At 38.4% G+C, this 10,947-nt stretch overlaps 1 long non-coding RNA gene across 1 annotated transcript; it reads right to left on the bottom strand.

The window, feature by feature from the left end:
* Positions 1–514: 514 nt before the first annotated feature.
* On the bottom strand, positions 515–9,968 carry LOC135199860 (uncharacterized). Its single transcript, XR_010311139.1, has 3 exons — positions 9,882–9,968; positions 4,345–4,420; positions 515–3,915 (listed from the first exon to the last, which is right to left on the bottom strand). It is a non-coding gene; the product is annotated as an uncharacterized LOC135199860 (long non-coding RNA).
* Positions 9,969–10,947: the final 979 nt, after the last annotated feature.

Genomic DNA, 10,947 nt, shown 5'->3' with positions numbered 1-10,947 from the left:
CATGGGTACGATTGGTCTGGTGGTAAAAAAAAAAAACTATACACCTCATATTTCACACGACACTTCGTCAAACAAACGCCGCCTAGATAAGCCATAGTCCGAGCCATGAGTGAACGTAGTCAAAGCGCGTCTCGGCAGTAACTTGACTTAGTCACCCTTAAACTGTTAACAACTCTGGGTTCTCTTTAACACCTGACAGTGGTAAAGAAAATGGGAATACATCTAGACAAGCGTAAGGGAGGTTAGACTTCGCCCTCGTCGGCAATCGCTTTTCAGCTTACGAAAAAGTTCTGTGAATCGGTTTCGAAAAACCAAACATCTGATTGGCTGCCTCCTGCTGTGGGAATAACCCTCCTCGGGTCACTGGTATGCTGGCATCAAGGGGTAACAAAAAAAAAAAAAAAAAAAAAATGTGTTACATGAATTTGGATTTAAATAAAAGATTGTCTGGTTGGCAGATTTTTTATTTCCTCATTTTGACAAATTCAAAATTACATACAAACTTCATCTTTTCTTTAATCTGCCTGCATTTCTCTGCGAGAGATGTTCGAGATAGAAGTGGAAAATAGCCATGGCACCTTTGAAGTGGCCTCTTAGCATTTTCAAGGAATCTCTCGACATACGAAATACTTACCGATGCTTCTTTAAATGCAGCATTCTTATTTCTACAGATACTCCTTAATGGAGGGAAGCACATTCAAAGGTTTCAAGACTACTTTACCTTGGACCTTCTCACTAGAAAGGTGGTTTATATCCTCCAACCAGTTATTCGACATTCCATTTTAAGTTTTAAAATTATCTTTTTTTTCTTTCTGTACCCATACTTTAATTCATGTGTAAACTTACCTATAGTTGCTCTCTTTGCATTTCCAATTACCTTCTTTTACTTCTTAACGATGAACACCTTGATATTCTTTGGAGGCTTCTTGAATTTCACGTCAAAAGCCCCGAAAAACGATGATAATTTTGTAAATGTAAATAACTCAAAATATAACTGGACTTTCTCTCAACTTTGTACTTATTGACTCCCACTGTTGAATTTTAATTGCTTATGGAAAGCAATATACCTGGACAATTAAACAAGGCTCAAATTCAATTACTCAAGTATAGCTCTGTCATCATTACCCATTTTTTTTCTATACTCTTTATACTGCCCAACAGCACTGTAAGTATTCGGAATGCATTTATGAGAGAGAGAGAGAGAGAGAGAGCGCTTCACAAAACTATATACATGGTCACTTTATTAATTTATCTGTTACACCGAGACAAACCACTTATTTTCACTTAGGTCAGAACAGTCAGTTAAGAGCAGACAAATTAAATAGCCAATTCATATCAAGTAATAAAAAATAGTTATTCAATGGTGTGTGGTGGACTCCACCTGCGAGTTGCAAGTCCTTAATTTCGTCTATTGATGGCCTTCTTCTGCTAACCAAAGGACTCGCCCCCATTTCCTACACAACTGGGAAGGGCCTTATGAAGGTATATATATCTTCAGGACACAAGCACAAAAGTGGGGAAGGGTACAAAGCACATTAAGGGTACCTACATATCTCAATGATAAGCAAGCAAAAACGATACTAGTACTGTCATTATTATTATTCAGAAGATGAACCCTATTCGTGTGAAACAAGCCCACCAAAGGTGCCATTGACTTGAAATTGAAGCTTCCAAAGAATATAGTGATCAATACAAGTAAAGGGAGGTAAAGGGAAATACAGGAGACGTTCTCACTTATTAAAAATAAATATATAAATAACTTACAGCTGGAACAGAAATTTAGAACTGAAGGAAAGTGTTACAGTGTAGGGACTGATGAAAAGGACAAAATATTCACTAAACAAACCACCCCACTGGAATATTTGTTTCATTGTCATTGGTATTTTACCATTAGGATTCCTCCTGGAGAATTTCTTTCAAGGGGTCTGGGCCATCTTCTGGAGGAGCTGCCTCTAGCACAGCAACATCAAAGAAACCACCTCTTCTGCAGGACCAATATTCCAAAACAAGGAAAGACCAAGCCAATAAAACATTAGAATTACTGGAACAAAATACAAAAATAGGTGCATAAAGAAAATAAGTAAGCTCTTCTATAAACAATCCCTGATGTATAGTTTCACCAGTTTTCTGAACCACCAAAATATGGATCCTTGAAAAAGGGATGTAGTCTTTGAAAAAGGATGTAGTCTATATAGATTCAACACAAAGAACAATCAATCAAGTGAATTGGGAAATGGATGGGATGAGAAAAAAAAGGTCCAATAAGGAGTCTTTGAGACCTTCAACTTTCCAAATACAGATTGCCATATACATTAGATTTGTTCCTAAGGCTTGAGGCAGAGGATGGAGAAAGAGCAATTAAAATGAAAACGAGCGCAAGCTTAGAGAAGGACAATAGAGGCAAGATGATGAAACACGATTTACTAAACCATAGGCAGATGAAGTAAAGCTATGGGACCAATAGAGGAGAAAAAGATTGAGTACAAGAACAGAACCCTACGGAAAGCCACAAATATGGAAAAGGACAACCAATAACATCATCTACCTTTGGAAGTTGGAAGCCATGCACTTCCAGCTTGACTTTATTACACCCAAGGACCTGATGAATATTTTGCATAACAGACTAAACACAAGGGCAGACCAAGAAATAGATTCCTGGTAAAAGCAAAACCTGAAGTCTAGCATAGAAAGAGTTTTGGATGTTAATCACTGTTCTAAATAAAAACGGCACAAGGTTGAAAAGGGATACAAGGGGAATAGTAATGGGGTATTAAGAGACGTTCTACTTTACAAGGTGACCAGGACGAGGAGTTTATTTCAGTGGACACGATAAAAATACTATACATGAATTAGATGGTCATATTTCTCCCCCTCATTTGTACAGGTACCTGGGTAGTAACCCACTCCCACCCTGATTCACTAGTACGATACAGAACGCCACACCCCATTCCTGATAATTTCATCTGTATTAAGTCAAGAACGTGTCTGATGACATATGGTTCTCCTGACAGAATGAACTCTCAAGACATCTAAAGGAAACTGGTAAAAGGGACCTGCATTTGGGAAGCTTGAATCCAGACTAAGCACTAACCTAACCTGTGATGACAGTGAACGGCTATACAGAAATACAATCCTTCAATGAAACTGACAAAATGACCGTATGAAAGAAAGTTTTTAAGTTTATGAAATGAACAGATGAGATAGGACAGTTTCACAAGTTGCTAGTCGTTACCTAGCTAGTTCCACCACTTCTGATGTCACTGGTTGTTTTGGCATACGTGAAGATAAAATATTTGCAAAGTATACACGTACAAAATTATTGTTAGGCAGTCAAGTGTCTGCCTCGGTAATGTAACCAACAATGTTCTAGTGAATTACTAGATTTACGGCTGAAATTGTCACTGAAATGTAAGTATATCAAGGTCATACACACTAATATATCCTAAACGAAAAAAAAAAATGATTTCATACATGAAAAACCAAATACTACACTGATACTAAGGATTCAATACAATATACAGTTAGCATACTAAAACGCATTGTTCAATCTTGAAAAATAAACATATCTTTTTAAAGGCTAGAGCGGTAATACTTTTAAGGAAAGCTGAACCAATTCTTTTGAGTGATAACCAGTAACATACTAGGACCTTGTGTGGAATGGCTATCAGACCAGAAGATGAATTATCTAAAAAAAAGTATAGTACTGCAATTCTATTATTTATAAAGTTAAAGCAATGACAAAATATTGTCTAAATTCCTCCTCCTCCTTCTCTTTCTTCTATGAAGGGTCGATGTATCAGACATTTTCCTCCACGTGGCCCAATGATGTCCGTTATTTTCTGACAGTTCTTTCCCTCTGTCAACGAGCAGGTAGGCAAACTTGACACTAATGGAGTCATGCCTCTCAAAATCTACCTGGAAAACAAAGAACATCCCTTAGTATTCAGTGATAGAATAAAATACGTATAGAATTCAGGCCATATGCCAAGCACTGGAACCTAAGATGGGATCAATCAGTAAAGAAAGTTTGAAAGGCGTAACAGGAGGAATACCTTTTTTGCAGTTGCACAATGAATCAATTGTTGGGAGAGGTTCAGGAAAGTCAGATAGAAATGAGAGAATATGAATGGAGGCATGGTAAAAGGAATGAAAGGGGTTGCAGCTATTTATCTCTGGATATGAATCCCTTTCAAGGTGCTATTATGCTCCTGTCTACAATAATATAGATTTGCTAAGGAAGACAATAATCATGGAAGAAAAGTCCAGGAGAAGACAAACGTAAAAATATTGAATCAAGACGGCAAGAAAATACGTAAACAAACAAAACATTCTAATCATGATTACTTCCATTATCGGCAACAAGGAAATATGCCTTGTCCTAAATAGCCCTGGTGACAACGGAAGGGCCACGTCTCAGTTCCTGGAAGGAAAAAAATATGAAATTAAAATTAAATTCACCAAACATGTAATCAAAGCATAAAAAAAAACTATTGGCACCAGAGAATTATTGAAGGGCAATACTACGGGTTTGAACGCCTTACATGTGTGTCTGCTTAAGTTTCAAGTTAGGGATGTCAAAAATTAATGTGAGGAGCTCCTAAAACAAAAGCAGTTTTAGGCAAAACCTTCCCAGGCAAGAGGTTCAAATCTCATCTACAAGCATTCATTTGATGATTGCCTCAGGAACACAGGTGTAGGCATCAACAGGATGGAAGGCAGTTGGGGTGCTACTGTAAGTTCCCTGACCAAGAATCGAACTTGACCTGAGCTAAGACGTGGACCCGCACCCTAGGTTGGAGGGTGGAAGGCAGTTGGGGAGCCACTGGAAGCCAATCTGGACCTGGATCTGCAACCGAGGCTGGAGGATGGAAGGCAGCTGGGGGCATGTTGCAAATTCCCAGGCCATGGAATGGGGACCAAAAATCAAACTGGACCCGAGTTAAGACCTGGACCTGCACCCAAAGCTGGAGGATGGAGGGCAGTTAGGCTGCTACTGGAAATTCCCTGGCCCTGGAATAAGCCAAAAACTGATCTGGACGTGAGCTAAGACATGGACCTACACCTGAGGCTGGAAGATGGAAGGCAGTTGGGGTGCTACTGGCAATTCCCTGGCCCTGGAATAATACTAATAATAACTGAACTGAATAGAATTAATATCAATCAAGCAACAGTATCAAAAGCCAAGTGCGTCATCATGTCTAGCCATAAGTCTAACCATGAAGTGGCTTGGGATGATACCATGACTGCAGACTCCATTGACACCAATTGGATGTAGAAAAGAATGGGACCCCACCTGTAATCATTCCACCAAGGTTGTTTGTCAACCCACAAACCAAGCAGCCCATCTGTAAGGGGGAGGTCTCATCTACTTCTTGGAGGTAGGATTTATACTACTGAGTCTGCAGAGGCGGCAGCAACTTGGCATACCATACCTACCGGAAGGCAACGAGTTACCTTGACCCCCAAAATCAGGTCATCTTTGTTCAGAGCACCTTCTACTAAAGGACACCAAGGCAAACGGTAGGATGGGCTAGCTTCCACTCTTATATTACCAGCTTTGCAGATGACATTTTATGTCTGTTGGCCACTCTGGATGCTGCACTGGGACCATGTCACTTACAAATATTAGTGAACTCACGAGAGACTCTTGTAACTGCTTCTGCCATGGGGAATGTTATGTACACCTGGCCTAGACTTAAAAAATGAAGAACTGTGATCTGAAGGCTGAAGAAGTGCCAATGTGCAATCTGTCAAATGAGCAGAATCAACAAGGCTTGTCCCACCTCAGTAGGTACATTATCTGTCCTATGCTGACCCATGCCTGATTGCGAAGTACCAAATGGTGCACAGGGACGCACGGCACCCAAGCAGTGCACAGGCCCTGCAGAACTAAGCAATGACTGGGCTGGTCTTGCACTGAGCTACGCATACTTAACAGCCAGCTGAGTAACATGGGTCAATATTACTCATGAGAGTAATGTCACTTACAATGCTAATTAATATCGAAACTTGACTTGAATCAAATATCAAAAAAAGACCTAGATATCCCATAAACCTCTATAAGGAGCCCCATAACGTTGCAAATATAATAAGTCATTCGACAATTCAATATTTTCACAGTCATTTTAGTAAATTCATACATTTTAATGATAAAGAATATAAACAATGTAATGAAAACCCTCCCAAGTTCTCATGCACCTGATGGGTGATGCTGATCTGCTTAAAATCATGCCTTTACTGTCGTCAGACTCTAGCCAAAAACACAATATGTTAGAGTCAGAAGTTCAGTAAAAACAAGCACACATCTGAATGATGCATGGACAAGACCCAAACCTGCCACTTGCCCAAACACTGGAACTATTACAGATAAATGTTATGTACAGTATATGACAACATTTTTTACCACTTTTAAGATTCTCATATTTTAACCGTTGCTTATACTTTTTTTTATATATTTTGTATTTTCTTGGCTTTCAAATTTGGTGCAGGTTGATGTAAGGTTCCACAAACCAGGGTATTTCAGGTTTTCATTTAGGCCACAAACTGCTTTAAGTAAAAAAAAACCTTGGAAAATGAATCGTAACTGGAGGCAGTACTGTAAAAGCATCCCTTTGAAGGCCGTGAGACCAGCCGCAGGAATGGCCTAGGACCTGTTGTAACAACCCTGGAAGGCTGACACAGACGTTGGCCTTAAGAAGTGTGGAATCTCCGCTTCACAACTTCGGAAAAGAGCAAACATGGGTCAAGTCAAAGTTGGTTCTCTTCTTTTGGGTGGTCGGAAAACACAGAGTTGTATTATATGTTGAAGACAGCACATGCCTACTCCCTAATCTTGGTTGATTGATTTAAAGACTTTTGGCATACATGCCAAGCACTGGGGTAACTAAGGCCATTCAGCGCTGAAACTGACAGCGAAAAGGCTTCAAAGGTGTAACGGGATGAAAACCTCCAAGCAGTTGCACTATGAATATATTGTTACGAGAGGGTGGATAGTCAGATGGAAGAAAAAGAATATGAATGGAAGTACAGTAATAGGAATGAAAAAGGGTTGCTGCTGGCTGCCCAAGGGATACAGCAAAGAACCCCCACCCCCTACGGAGGACTCCCTAATCTTGGTAACATACACTTTACTTGCATTTCCAGTTACTCATGATTACCAATACCCATGGTATTACTTTGCCCAATAAAGAGGAGCCACAGATAATCAATTCTCATGATTGAAAACTCTTTTAATGGTTTTGTGATGAAATTCATTTAAACCACATCAAAAACCTTTCGAAAATCATAAAATTCGCCTTCAAAATCCTAACCAAACCTTTGACATGGCAAATTTTTCCTTTAACCATGTTTACATCCTGGAGTTGAATCTTTTGTTGTGTGTGCTTTGAACATTTCTGATGTCATTATATATATATATATATATATATATATATATATATATATATATAAATATATATATATGTATCATACAATTATTGGGGACTGCAGTTGGAAAGCAAGGTTTTGAGCTTGAGAGAACATTAAACAAGTGAATCACAGGGATGTGCTTATCCTACCCTAACCTTGGGTGATAGGCCTTTACCTAACCAGGTCTTGGAACTCCATGCCCCCTAACCTAACCTAGGGTACTGTCAATTAAAAGACCAATTGAAATAAATAGGAATGTGACCTAGCCTAACCTAGGGCACTGGAAATTAAAATAATTGGGTTGCTACCTAACCTAACATCTCTGACGATCAAGACCATCGTAAATTACTAGTTTTCTGGGGCTCCCCTATCTGTGTGAACTCACAGTTCCCACCAAGGTGACTAAGACTGCCAGCTGGAGAGGGCTTTATATATATTATTATATATATATATATATATATATGATATATATATATATTATATATATATATATATATATATATATAAAATTTCAACTCTTCAAAATACAAAATAAAAAAACAAATGAAACACAAACTACTCCAGTGGTAAATGGGTGTAAAAGTAAAAATTTAGGTATTTTCTACAGAAGCAGTCTGCACGGACTGCAAGGAACGTAACCGTGGATACGACATCCACTAGGGATTGGGGCATCCAATGTATTTCGCCGTGTTTAGTACTGGCCCCTGGGGGTTAATTACAGTCGTCCGAATAAATATTACTTGAAATTCTTGTTCAGTAGGTAAAACTGCAGAGAAAAACCGCAACTGCCATAGTCTAGGCCGCCGCGGATAAGTACCCTAAATATACCAAAATTTACCCCCAAAATGGAGTAAAATAGAATCGTAGCAAACTATGATTATTCCTTAGCTGAAACCAGTTCAGGAAGGACACATTTCAAGCCAAAATGGACTGTAACTCATGTTGGCAAAGAATAGGGAGCACTCATCAAATTCCCCAATAGCAATATTTCATTCCAGACATGCAAATGTGCCCATACCCGGTTTTTCCCCATCTGTCCACCCGTCTGTGGTGTTTGCGCATGGTAACACTGCATCCTGGGCTTTAAATAGTTACGCTATATGTAAGTTTTAGGTAAATAAAAGGTGTACATTTGCACCTGAAAAGTGTTTTAATAATTTACTGTGTGCAAATTACACCATTAATATTCGAAATAGGTTATTGTTATTATTGTTGAATGTAAGCTGCGTTTTCGGGGTGGCGAATGAAACAGCCAGACGCAGTGGGGGGAAAAGTGCTAAAACGCACTTTATAAAAATTAAAAGTATAGTATACTGATAGACTTACGTGTAATGAAGTAACACATAGCATAGTAGCAGAGTAAGTGTAGTCCAATAAAGTTGACATCTTGCCGTAGTGAAAAAAGAGAGAAGCAATTTTCCCGCCACTGCATCTGACTGTTCCATTCGTCCCCCTGAAAAGGCAGCTTACATTTAACAATAATAAAAATATCCTATTTCGAATATTAGTGTAATTCGTATGCAGTAAATTATTAAAACACTTTTCAGGTACAAATGTACCATGCGCAAACACCACGGGCGGGTGGACAGATGGAAAAAAAGCCGAGTATAGTTACAACTTCATCATTCCAATTTGAAAGAGCTTTGTATGGATAAAATTCAAGTTAATATGGAATAAGGTGTATATAAGGCGATAATTTGAGAAATTTACAGATTTGATAAATTGACTGAGATAACTTTAGAAATTTACCAAGATAATCCGAGAAATTTACAGTTAGCCTACGTCTCAGAAATTTTTTCTCTATTTTCTATGTTTTTACGTTCATCCCGAGGGGCTTTGGAACCACGGCCTCAAGCGGAGCTAGCCTTTGGAATAAGCCTAAGCCAAAATATTAGGGTACGCATAAGCTCATCATATATTTGACAAAAATGCCTGGGGCACAAAAGCCTTGGCCTTCGCAAATATTATAGCTTTACTGGAATAGGCTGTTACGTTTAATGCACCCACCAAGACTACTAGCCTGGCCAAAAAGGGACCCCATAATACCCTAAACCAGGAATACTGATTTTTTTAATAAAAAGAAAAAAAAAACCACTGATCTGTTTCACTACCATGGTATGCCTTTTGGATAAAACGGTAATTCTAAGCCCTCATTCCGCGGAAGTGTAGACTATGGCAGTTGACGTTTCCCTACGTTATTTTACTTACTGAACAAGAATTTAAAGTAATATTTATTCGGACGACTGTAATTAACCCCCAGGGGCCAGTACTAAACACGTTTAGTACTGACCCCTGGGGGTTAATTACAGTCGTTCGAATAAATATTACTTTAAATTCCTGTTCAGTAAGTAAAATAACGTAGGAAAACGTCAACTGCCATAGTCTACTTTACCGCGGAATGAGGGCTTAGAATTACCCGGTAATTTATTGAACTAATACGTAAATAACAGGTCGATTAGTGAACAGTATCTTACCATAATCTTAAAATTTTTATAGATATACAACAACAAAGGCGACACAACCGACACAAGACGACAAGAAGACACGACGTCATGGCGACCAGTCACCAGACCAGGGATGAGGGATTCCACTTTTCTTCAACAATATTTCCTTAGACAGCTGCTCAAGTTCCCTATGATCGTTCAAAATTTCCCAAATAACTTTAAACGTAAATATCCATTGCATACCGTTAAAAAAATCAATCAAATATATAAGATTCTAGGCTAAAAACATGCTTACTCGTAAATTTTAGCAGTAAAAAGCTGTTTAATATACTTACACAGGGCTGGAGTAATTGCATACTTGAAGACAACGAAATCAATCTTGTATCTTGAATGTTGGCAAAGTCACCGCTGGTATACCATTCATAAAAACTGAAGGCAGACATCACTGACAAAGAAACAAACCAATAAATAAATCAAAATCACTAGTTTTACTAGAGATTTAAAAACTTTATGATAGTGGCTGATGGTTGACAATTCCCTAGATTTTCAGAAATCCCCGAATTATTCCCCAATCTCCTTGAAAGTTCCAGGGATAATTCCCTAAAAGCGGGAGCCCTATTGACGACTATATGAAGCAAAGTTGTCATTCCTTAAAATTTTTTCCCCCAATTTTACTTAACTTGAATGCGTATGGTATGAGAGCGCGTGCGTGGGTGCGCACTGAAGAAAACACATATGAAGTTTTCAGTTTAATATACTTTCATGTCGTAACCAATTCAATACTTTGAAAATATATAATAAATTCTCCAAATCTTTAGTTGACGTTGCAAATTTTTGGGAAAGATGAAATGAAGAGATTACATACTTAATACAATGCCGACTGCCTCCCTCGGCAATATTTCAACACAATGTTAACATTAGTAGCAATAAACAAGGACATAAACATAAATAAACAGCAAGATATAACGCAGAAGTATAGATGCAGCTGTGAAATATCGCTCGCTGTATCGTAAGAAGCAATACAAATACATCTCATCCTGGGGAATGGTTTTAAATAATGAACTCACCGTAGGTAACATCGTTTCAGATAAATAGG

This window comes from Macrobrachium nipponense, chromosome 26 (assembly GCF_015104395.2).
Source record: "Macrobrachium nipponense isolate FS-2020 chromosome 26, ASM1510439v2, whole genome shotgun sequence".
In the NCBI taxonomy this organism is placed as follows: Eukaryota; Metazoa; Arthropoda; class Malacostraca; order Decapoda; family Palaemonidae; genus Macrobrachium; species Macrobrachium nipponense.
The sequence above is the reverse complement of the archived record's forward strand: the minus strand, read 5'-3'. Positions and strand labels throughout refer to the sequence as shown.